Source organism: Gracilinanus agilis, chromosome 2 (assembly GCF_016433145.1).
Source record: "Gracilinanus agilis isolate LMUSP501 chromosome 2, AgileGrace, whole genome shotgun sequence".
NCBI classification, from domain to species: domain Eukaryota; kingdom Metazoa; phylum Chordata; class Mammalia; order Didelphimorphia; family Didelphidae; genus Gracilinanus; species Gracilinanus agilis.
In genome coordinates, this window is record NC_058131.1 from 164,639,228 (window position 1) to 164,651,658 (window position 12,431).

Sequence of the window (12,431 nt, forward strand, 5' to 3'; positions counted from 1 at the left end):
CTGGTTAAAGGACATCATGAATCACAATATTTTGGCCAAATTCCAATTTGGACCATTCCATTCTACTTGTCAATAACCACAATCTCTACCTACTGTTCCAGTGAATGTAATTCTCCATTTCCTATCCCAAAAGTAGCCTAAAGGGTCTATACATCATTGCTACAAAGAGAAGCCTTGTTTAAGAGTTCGTGAAAATACTCCCACTAATTATATATACCAAGGCCTTCAAGCATCTCCAGGTTTAAAGGTAAAATATAAGTGTTAGTCACTGAATCAATAATATTCAGTAGAAATAATATTTTCCAGCTGTTCCTCCAAATAAAAAACAAACAGTGGAAATCAGAAATGCCTAATCCCAAAAGACCTTTCCAGCATGGTCATATCCTGTGAATTTAGCAAGGGCTTTTGATTTTCATGACCAAGGAAGGGAATACTAATCTTGATCCCAAAACTATATATAGTCTGTCTGAAGCAAACTATAAATCCAGAGCTTGATCAAATACCCAATCAAGAACAGAAATTGGAGGCATTTAACAACTTGCTCTGGAAGTCAGGTATTAGCAAATTTCAGATTTTGAAGAAAATGCTTCTCAAATGCAACAAGTTTTTTTAAAGCAACTGGAAGAGAAAATGTGTTAAGGGAGAGAAATGATGGACTGGTGACCATGTTTTATAGGACTCTCACTTTCTAAGTAATTTTTATTTAAAGAAACAGACAAGGCAGAGTGATTTTCCTGGGAAAATACATCAATTTTCCCCTACAAAAGCATTTCTCATTCTCTAATAGTTGATAGAAGTGACTCCAAACTACTCCAACTTCTTGAAGCTAAAGATTATCAAGATGCTTGAGGGACAGAATGCTATCTCTCTCCCTGAGAATATTTTCACCTACTCTGACAAAGACAGCTGATAAGGATTTAATAGGCACCTACTATGTGCTAAGCATTGTACTAAAGCTGCTAAGCAATCATATGTGTAAGGTTATTTTCACCAAACCCCCGTCATGTTTAGCTGAGTCTTTTAGTTTTCCCATTTTCCTCATTTTTGTCTTCTGACTAAAGTATAATTCTGATCCAATAAACTTGAACAGATAGATAATGATAATTATAATAAAAGCTAACATGTATATAGAGCTTTAAGGTATGCAAAGTTCTTTCCAACCAATATTTCCAACCATTATCTCATTTTATCCTCACGATAACCCTGGGAGATAGATGCTATTATTATCTCTATTTTATATAAGGAAACAGAGGCAGATAGAGGTTAAGTACCTACTGGATTTGAAGTCTTCCTGACTCCAAATCTAGCCCTCTAGCCCCTGGACTACCTACCTATCTGCCTTAAATGAAGATGACTTGGGTTTGTTTTTTGTTTTTTGTTTTTTTAACTAAAATACTATCAAGAGCCATACATTTTTTTAAATGAAAAAATGACCAAAATAAAGTGAAAATTAAATTTGTGTCACAAAGTATTGTACCAAAATAAGGATTAATGGCTTCTAATATGTCATAAACCCTTGAGTTTATGTGTTTATTATTATTTAATTACTCTTGTTGTTAGTAATGTAACTAATATACTACTCAACCGGTTTTTTTTAAACCCTTATCATCTTTCTTAGTATTAATACAAGTATCAGTTCCAAGGCAGAAGAGTAGTAAGGGTTAGGCAATTAGGATTAAGTAACTTGCCCAAGGTCACACACAGAAGAAGTTTCTGAGGCCAGATTTAAAACTAGGACCTACAGACTGCAGACCTGACCCTCTATTCACTGAGCCACCTAGCTGTCCCTACTCACTTTTTATTCCCATCACTATCTGGCTTTTATGTTGAGGCTAATATTTTATTTGTTACCCCCATTCAGGGCATTCTCTACTAACAAGCAGGATACCTTAAATCAGATAACAAGGAATTTAACAGGACAGCAAGGAAAAAATAAAAATAAAAAAAGAATGATTCTCTACCTCCATAGTGAATTAGTCAAATCTTTCACATGGCCCCAAGTGGGTGTCCTAACTCCTACCACCAATCTCAAAGCACTTTGGGGAAGTAAGGCAATAACTCTGTGATTCGTGTGTCCAGTAGGAAATGGGTTGGTTTTAGGTCTCTTTGCCTTTGTATTGTGATGTCATCTCTCATTCTCAATTACTTTTAGTCAGTAATAATCTATTAAAGCCTTTTGTGATCTTGGATGATTCTGAGATTCTCAGGATTCTGCTGGGTTCAAGATTATTCAGAGGAGTTTCCCACTTTATATGGCCCTCTTTCCTTCTCCTCACTCTAACCACAGCTCCTCTTGTCCGCTGACTTTGCCAGCTCCTGCCTACCAGTTTCTCTGCTTTCTCTCAGAAAACTCCCCACCAACAGTCGTTGCTGGCAACAAAACTACTTTGCACCCAGACATGCACATCCTTTTGGATTGGAATCTTGGGAATTTCTCCCAATGAGTGATATTCTGAGTCCTACATATCCTAAATTATGAACTTCTGTAGACTTCTCTTCAGCATACTTTCTACATAAAAACATCAAGAAGAAGGGGGAGGAGGAAGAGGTAAAGGAGGAGAAAGAAGAAGAGAAGAAAAGGGAGTTGATACATATAAGGAGTTTGGGAATCATGCAAAATTAAACAAAGAATACCTCAAGAGGATACAAATACCTATAATTCATAGAGAAAAATATAGAAAATGGATTGAAGGAGTGAGTGAATGGTACCTATACATTATTTTAGGGAGTTAATGAATAATTTATAGATAGTGTAGGTTAGATGGACCTGGTGTTTGCCAGGCAAGAAGAAGCTGTCCTCAGAAGATAGTTTGAGGTAGTTATTAAGAATTTTAGGTATATTTATAGGGTATAAGATTAGGAATCTCTCTTCTTTACTATCTTTCTATATTCTTTTACTATCTCTATTTTAATTAAACTAAATTCTTAATTGTTAAAATCTGCTAGAAGTTTTCTTTTCTCTGGCTTAAAGGGATAATATTAATTTACAACTCTACTATTTTCTCATTAAAACTTAAATCACTTGAACGCATGGGTCAGGGTGGACATGACTGAGGGTGTAGACTCGAAACTACCACACCAATGCAACTACCAACAATTTGGAAATTGGTCTTGTTCAAGGACACATGACAAAACTAGTGGAAACGCGCATCGGCCAAGGGTGGGGGGGGGCGCGGGGGGGGATTGAAGGGGAAAGGGGAGCATGAATCATGTAACCATGTTAAAAATGAATATTAATAAATGTTATAAAAAAAAAGGAGGCAGGATTAGTAGTCATTTTAAATCTCCAATGTAAAAAAAAAAAAAAAAAAAAAAACTTAAATCATTAAAAACTGCTCTCTTATTTTGTCAAAACCCCTATTTTAATCCTAAACAAGGATCTCACTCAATAATCTAACATTTTTTTCATCTCCTTTTAAAAAGCAGTGAGTCACTTTTTATAAAAAGAGAAATCTAGGAAAGACAAAATCTATCTACCCTTCTGGGCTATGAAGTTGAACTCTCAAATGACAACAATTTTTAAATTGAAAAGAATACAAAAATAAGTGAACTCCCCACTTCTGAGGATTTTATTTTTAAAAAGTGAAGTTTAGCAAATTTCAATGCTAGGAATTGTCTTCTCAGGGATATTGAAAATATCCTCACCTAGTGTACAGAGCAACAAACTTTAAGACATGAGTTTGAATTCCATCTCTGGCATGGTGACCAAGTTATTTATCATCTCTAAACCTTTTTCCTCATCAATAAAATGGAGATAATAACTGCATCTACTCCATGGAGTTGTAAAGACAAAATGGGATAATATAGATATATGTTGCCTCATAAATCTTAAAATGCTACATAGATGCTTTTGTTGTTGTTCAGTCATTTCCATTGTGTCCAATTCTTTGTGACCCCATTTGGGGTTTTCTTAGAAATGATACCATAGTGATCTGCCACTTCACTGTCTAGCTCATTTTACAGAATAGAAAAACAAGGGAAACAGGATGAAATGACTTGCCCAGAGTCACCCAGGAGTGTCTGAGGCCTGATTAGTATTCAGTTCTTCCTGACACCAAGCCCAGCTGCCCAAACAGATGTTAACTATCATCATCATCATCATCATTACTGTGAGAGGCCAATCACTGAGGCAAATTCTAATGTGATCAGTACTATCATTTAGGGAATGTTTGTTTTTTCATATATAAATGTAACAGATTAATATACTATGGAGAGTGGCATTCAGATAATAAAGACTTTTTCTTCTTCCAAGTAGGTCTTCTTAAATTTAGTTCCAACAGTGTTTCCCTGTAAATTATATGAATGCACATATTTCTGGCAGCAACATGGAGAAGGCTAATACAGTTAATTAATACAGGGGGGAAGTGTATTTCAGAAGGATGGCTAACATTTTTAAGTTTGAAATTTTATTAGGATGCAAAAATAGTTTGTGGAAACAAAGCTCAAAAAGAAGCCAAATAATGATTCTATGTACTTTTTTTTAAAGTCCTATGTGCTTTTTAGAATAATTGTTGCTCAACACAATCAAATCCCCAGGGCAATTTTACAATACTGATGAAACTAGCTTCTCTGGGGGATGCTTGCAAAGTTTTGCCCTAGTGGGCACCAGTGAATCTAATTCTGTTGGTTTTAAGGAAGAAGCAGAAACCTTAGTAAACAAGATTGAGCAGATATATTTTGAAAAGCAATTTACAAGACACATTGTAGAATCAGCACAAATTAAGCCCAATTGCATAAACTAACCACTGTATCTAGAATATAATAACCAATGTTAAGAATAAAGGTCCCAAAGCCTGCAAAATCCTGGATCATTAAATAAAAATTAAATTATGCTCATACTATATTTTCTAAAGTTCAAAATGCAACTAATATATTTTACTTTTTTAAAGTAGATTTCTATTCAATGTATTGCATAATCCATCAACTATTTCCAACTAAATCCCCTAAAATGTACAACCCTCCACCAAAAAAATAGTATCCTAAAATAACAAAAGATTACAATAGATATTAGATACAACCTATACTTCTCATTTTGAAACAAAAGGGCATGTATTTTATAAACTAATTACTACATGGTCCAATATAAGTTGGTTGCCATTTAAAGTTGTATTCATTTACAGAATTGTAACAATAATAACAAAGTCACCATTAAATATGACTTTAAGATTTGCAAAAAAAACTTGACTTACATTGTCTTATTTTATCCTCCTCAGCCCCTGTGAAGTAAATACTATTATTATCTCCATTTTATAGATTAGGAAACTGAGGCTCAGAAAAATTGAGTGATTTGTCCAGAATGAGACTGCTTAAATGATAAAAGATTGGAGAACAGGTTTCCCTAAATTCAGTTCTGATACTCAATCCGTTATTCCATCCTACATTTCCAAGCAAAATTAAAATAATTGTATACTTTGTTCTTCTATGGCTGCTTAAGAAGATCACAGATCTGAAGTGGGAAGGAACTTTTGACATCATTGTGTCTAAACCCTTCATTTTACAGAACAGAAATCTGTGGTTCAGAGACATTTAGTGACTTGCCCCTAATTTACACAGATTGTTCAGTGACAGAGATGGTGTCAGTCTTCTGACTGCTCATAATCTAGACTAGTAATGGTGAACCTTTTAGAGACCACATGCTGTGCCATGCCTCACCTCCCTCTCCCCTCTTTACCTCACACAGGAAAGAGAAAGCACTCCCAGTGGGCTGCTGGGTAGAGGGGCAAGTGAAGTCAAAAAATGTCCTCAGTGCAGATGAAGAGGAGAGGTGTGGCCTGAGCACTCTGCTCCCCTCCAGCTCTGCTGCCTGTGAGCTGCTCACCTTACCCACTGTGTATTCTCATTGGGCTGCTGGACAGAGAGGGGATGTGAAAGAATGTCATCAAGCTCAGTGGATAGGAAGAAGGGAGCAGCTCCATCTGAGTCCTTCCAACTTTCTAGGAATGAACTTGGGGGAGGTCTGGGGGAGAGAAGAAGTGGGGCAGCACCTGTGCCCCACAGAGAGCACTCTCTGTGCCATCTTTGGCATGACCTAATCTGTCCTGCTTGATTCACTCCACATCACTTCATATAAATATTTCCATATTTTCTCAATTCTTTGTATTTGTAATTTCTTAAAATACTAGAAATACTACCATAAGGTAATATTACATACCAAGATAGACAGCATCATGTAGTAGATAAAAAGAGATAGCTATTTAGCTGCATGACCCTGAGTAACTCATAACTTTTATGACTGTAAATTACAGAACAAGGTCTGGTCTCTATGAGAGTTCCTTACCCAGAATTCCCAATAACAATGAAATCACAGTTCTAGGTCAATAAATACATAAATCACATTTTATAGTTTGTTCAGCCATTCCTCAATTATTGCCAAATTTTGTTATAAATAGTATAAATCAAAATTTTCTATAAGACTTTTTTTGTCAATAACCTTTTAGGGGTATAAATACAACTATTGAATTATTGGACCAAAAGCTACTGGCAATTTTGTAATTTCACTGGAATAATTCTCAACTGTTTTCCAAATAATTTATTGCTTATTAATCTAATAATCAATATGCTAATCTCCTAGCAAGAATGCTGTAGGGGGCAGCTGGGTAGCTTAGTGGATTGAGAGCCAGGCCTAGAGATAGGAGGTCATAGGTTCAAATCCGGCCTCAGACACTTCCCAGCTGTGTGACCCTGGGCAAGTCACTTGACCCCCATTGCCTACCCTTACCAATCTTCCACCTATAAGTCAATACACAGAAGTTAAGGGTTTAAAATTAAAAAAAAAAAAAAGAATGCTGTAAGCCTGTTTTGTTGCATTTCTTGCTAATATCAAATTTTTGCCATCTTTTATTATCTCTGTAGATTTTACTAATGAAAAGACTTTTAAAAGTAAGATTTTCAATTAAATTAATGATAATTAACATATCTATATCTATATATAGCAGGCTTGCTAAACAAATATGATCCCATTTTAACCTCATAACAACCCTGGGGTGTAAGTATTACTATTGTCTCTATTTTATACCTGAAGAAATTGGGGGAGACAGAGTTTAAATGTTGTGTCATACAACTGGCAAATATTTGAGGCTGGATTTGAATTCAGGTCTTCCAAACTCCAGGTCCTGTTCTCTATCCACTTTACCATTTAGCTGTCCTCCATTAACCAGAATGCTCCATTCTCTGAAGGTCTGGGGATAGACACTTCTTGAAATTCTCTTCCCATAGCTTCTATAATAAAATGTTTGCTTCCTACCTCTGACAATTTCATTGATATCTCCTTCAATAATTCCACTTTCTCCTCTGCTTCTCTAACCAGCTCCCCCCAATCCAAGGCCTAATTCTCAACTCTATGTAATATCTCCCTTTGGAAAGTTTATAGAATCTCATGCCTTTGATAATTTTCCTTCTGCTAATAATTCCTAAATTGACATCTCTAATTCTGATCCAGCTTTTGGTCAAGAATTATAGTCCTCATAGATTCTTTTACTTTTGCAATTTTTATAGCATACTTAATAACCACCAAGAGCAAAATACATTTAAATAAAAAAATGCACAGAAAGAAATTATGTGTAAAACCACAAACACCACATTGTTTACAATTTGTTCAAAAATATATAAATTACATGTATGTCCTAATATAAACATTCTGCTTTTGAGTTCCCTTTGGATCTGTTTTACTTTGATACTTTTTTCCCTTGATTTTGTAGCTATTTTTTATTGTAATAACAGTATATTATCTCTTATCATCTCCTCATATATTTCCCTTATTTTGTTTATAGTTCCAATAGTTTTCATTTCTAATAACATAATACAATCCATGACGTTAAAGTATCCATATTTAGCCATTTCTCCCAGTCATTGTATTTGTGTTATTTCCAGTTATTTTGTCATTACAAAGCTTCCATGAATATTTTTATACATACACAGTTTTTTACTCTCTCAATAGTGCCCTCGGGGGCAAACCCTAGTAATGGGAACCCTAGGCCAATAAGCATGTACAAGCTTACAGCTCTTAATGTATATTTCTATCTTGATTTCTAAAAAGCAATTCATAGCTACTCTAGCAATGTAACATTAGGCCTGACTCTCCATCTTTCTATCAGCTTTTAATTTGATTAGCTTCTCTAGTTCTCATACATTACTGGGGCAATATTTAACTAGGTTGGTCCTTATGCAGCAGACACAATCTGTTGCTAAGACCATACTCTTTCCAAAACCAGGTTTTTCCACTTTGGTCACATCTAGTGGAACTTTTGTTCCAATGCCATAACCACTCAGGAATGCAGGATTGTCTCCGTAGTGTGATGAGTGTTAAAGTAAGACTTTTGGAAAACATTTATGGTCTCTAAACCATTGTTGTTCCACCAGAAATTACATTTGGATGATGTGTATGCTCAGGTTTATATCTACCACTAGCCTCATGCAGGTGGGTGGGGACTCTCCAAATATCTATCACATAACTTATCTAAATTTCTATTTATCTCCTTAACTGCTTTTTTATTTATTTTTTGGTTACATTTCTCTAGTTCTAAAAGACGAAAGTCAAAGTTCCCTGCTATTATCTTGTTATCCATTTCAATCCGTATCTCCTTTAGTTTTTCCTTTAAAAATGTGAATGTTATAACTTTTGGTTCATGTTGATAAAGCTTCATTATCAAGTGAAACACCACCCCCCTCAACATAATATAGGTACCCTGTTCATCCCTTCCAATTACATCCATTTTAGCTCCAACTCTGTCAGAGATCATGACTACTACCCCTTCCTTCTTTGGATCACTAGAGGCACAGAATATTCTGCTCCAATTTCTCACCTTCACTCTATGTATATTTCTCATTTTTAATATGTTTCTTATAAACAATGCATTGTCAGATTCTGGTTTTTGATCCTAATATCCAATTTCTTCTCATGGGTAAATTCATCCCATTTATACTCAAAGTTATAGTTACTGGCATGCATTTTCATTTACTCCATTCCTCCTGTTTGTCCTCCTCTTCCTTTCTTTCTGCAATATCCCTCCTCACATATCCAATTTCCTTTGACTAGTACCTCTCCAATTCACACCCCTTCCTCCAAATTCTCCCTTATCCTTTCCCATTGCTCTCCTAATTCCAAATTGGCTTACCTACCCAAACTTCCCTTCATTGTCCCTTACCACTTACCTTTTGATTTTTATTCTATCAACCTTCCCAAAACTCCTTTCTTTATCCCCACAATCAAAATACCTATTTCTTGATAAGAGTTCTATCTAAAAATTTGTCCCCTATCTTGTCCTAAGAGTCCCTCTCTTATCCCTGCACCAAACCCCTCTACCTCTTTATATGTATTCCCCTCAAAGTATCTCTCCATTCCCTCCCTTTTCTTATTCAATTGCCTTCCTTTCTCATCCCACCCTTCCTTCTCTCCTACTCTTATTTTCTCAGTCCCCCAAGGGGACTCCCAGTCCCTCCCCTTATTCTATCCCCCTTCCCTTCAGCTTCTCTTTACATTAAGATTTTTACTCTTCTAATTGTGTATGTTGTTCTCCCTTTATCCCAGGTCTGATGACAGTAGGCCAGCCCTCCACCCTCTCCTCCCCTTCTCCATTTGTAAGGAATTAAATTTAGGGTTTGACTAAATATGAGACTTCTAAAGTAATATTGTGGTCACTGATTAAAAAATATTATGGTTCAAGTCAAAATGACTTTTAATAGCTTTTATTTACAAAGAGGTAGAAAGAGTGAAAGTAGAGAAATGTAAGAAGAGAGTAGAGAAAATGCCTATCCTATCACACTAAATGTTGCTCTGGTGTCCAGCTCAGCCCTGGAAGGGCTCATTAACCCTCAGCCAGAGGACCCAGTGGTATCTTTTGTAAAGGTTCTAGCAACACAGCCACCTCCAGGAGAAAGAGGCCTCTCCGGAACTAATCTCTCCAGAAGCCAGGAAGGGAAGGCAAGCTACTGACTCATCAAAGATGAAGTCCAAAGGAGAAGATCCAGGAGCAGTCCAAGAGTCAAGGTCCCAAGTCGAAGCCAAGGTCCAAGTCCAAAGCCACCTCCAAGAGGCAAGTCACAAGTCAAAGCTCCAAGCCGAAGATTCAAGCCGAAGACCCCTTGGACAGGAAGTTTGGGATTTTTATAGTCCTTTTTCCATGTCCCTTCTTGTCCCTTCCTCCACTTCACCAGGGCCAATCACAGCTTCCAAATTGCCTAGCACTGCCCAGATGGGCAGTGTCTGTAGGATCCACCTCTCATCCCCTGAGGATGTAAACTCTTATCAAAGGATTCACCAGTTTCTGACTGATTGAGTTAAAAGAGTGGAGCTCTCCAAGTAAGTGACTTGTGAATTCCCTTACTTAGTGTTAAGTAAGGGCGTTTAAGTTTTTGGTTGATTAATTCACACCCCTTCCTCCAAATTAGACAAAGAGAACAAAGAATTCCCTTTCACACATGGTAGTTCCTCCACTCATTCTGCTTCCAGATCAGATATCCATTCCACTCTATCTCTTCCTGATCTATTCCACTACCATTTCAGCTTATTTCATTACATTTACCTCAACTTTGAGTATTCCCTCCATCCATGCCCCTTCAAAATACCCGGGCAAATGATGCCATTTCCAGGGGTCATAGATGACATTTTCCCATACAGGAATCAAACACTTTGAGCACTTTGAGCTTTGGGGTTACTTATGATTCATATTTCTTTATCTTTGCTTATTTTTTATAGATCAAATTTTCTGCTGAATTTTGGGGTTTTCCCCAGAAATAGTAGAAACTTCTTTAATTCATTAAATATCCATTTTTTACTTTTCATAATAATATTCATCTTTCCTGGATGGATCTTTTCTTGGTTGTAAGCCTAGTTCTTTTCTCTAGAAAATGCTTTGTTTCATGTCCTACATTCTTTTAATGTTGTAGCTGCTAAGCCTTGAGTTATTCTGACTGAAGCTCCATATTATTTTTAATTTTTTTCTTATTATTTATGGTAGTTTCTCTTCTCCCAGGGAGAATCCAAATCCTCTGCATTTTCATCTTTAGGTCTCTCTGAGATAGTGACTGGTGGATTCTTTCAATTTCTATTTTACCCTCTTGTTCTAGAATTTCTGGGCAGCTTTCCTTGATGGTTTTTTGGACTATTATGTCTAAACTATTTTCTGATCATAACTTCCTAGAAGTCCAACTATTCTTATATTGTCTCCCTTGATCAATATATATTTTCCAAGTCAGTTGTTTTTGTTATATTTCATATTTTCTTCTAGTATTTCATTCTTTTTTGTTTTTTTATTATTTCTTTTTGTCTTAAGAAATTGTTGGCTTCTCCTTGTCTAATTCTAGGTCTTCATATATTATTTTCTTCTATGTGTTTCTTATCTCTTTTTTTCTATTTGGGTGATCTTTCTTCTTGGTTTTCTTCCATTGCTCTTACTTTTTTCCTAATTTTTCCTCACCCTCTCATTTGGTTTTTGAGGTCTTTTTTAAACTCTTGCAAAAGCTTTTTTTTTTTAGTTTGTAGCCATTTATTGTATTTCTTTGCTGTTTTTGAAGTAGGTGTTTTTACTTACCTGTCCTCTGAGTTTGAGTTGAGGTCTTCTCTGTCCCCATAAGAGCTATCAATAGTTGATTTCTTTCTCCTTTGCTTGCTCTTTTTTTTCCTTCTAATTTTAGCAGGCAGGCTGTTAGACTTAACTAGTGTGTTGTTCTAGATTTTTGCTGGAGTCCCACAATTCCTAAGATGCCAGGATATGTTACCAAAGATTTTAGGATTTCTTTGTGTTTGTTTTTTCCTATGTCCTATTTAGTTGTTCCAGTTTTTATAGTCCAGGGCCTGATGCATTCCCATTTCCCCACTCAAACCCTGGCAAATAAAAGCCCATGATTGACCTGAGATTGATCTCTTCCTTTGGCAGCAACAAGAGACTCCACTCTACTGGGAATGACCACAATTTATGGGGCCCCAGCCTCTCAGCAACCACACTCATCAGTGTGTGTTCCTTCCACACCTCTCGTCTCCTCCTGCCTCAGCCCAGGATAGAGCAGGTGTCTTGTCCATGTACCTCAGACCTCCAAAATTCCTCATTTGTTAGGAGAGAAGTTTGAGTTCTTCCCTTAGAGCCTGGCACCCATAAACTCTGTGGTGTCCATTCCTTCAGTCCCCAGATATGGGCCAGGAGGGATCTCTGGGAGCCAATACCATAGAGCAGGGGTCAACAAACTTTTTGGCCGTGAGAGCCATAAACACCACATTTTTTAAAATGTAATTTCATGAGAGCCGTACAATGCTTACAGTGCGTGCTCCTGTAACAGCGCCTGAAAAAAAATTGACTTTATGGCTCCTGCAGAAAGAGCCATATCTGGCCCTCAAAAGATATGGCTTGAGAATCATACCTTGCCAACCCCTGCCAAAGAAGATTTCAGTGTATCCAGATTCCAGTGGTATCTTCCAGGGATGTAAGCTCTGGAGGTCA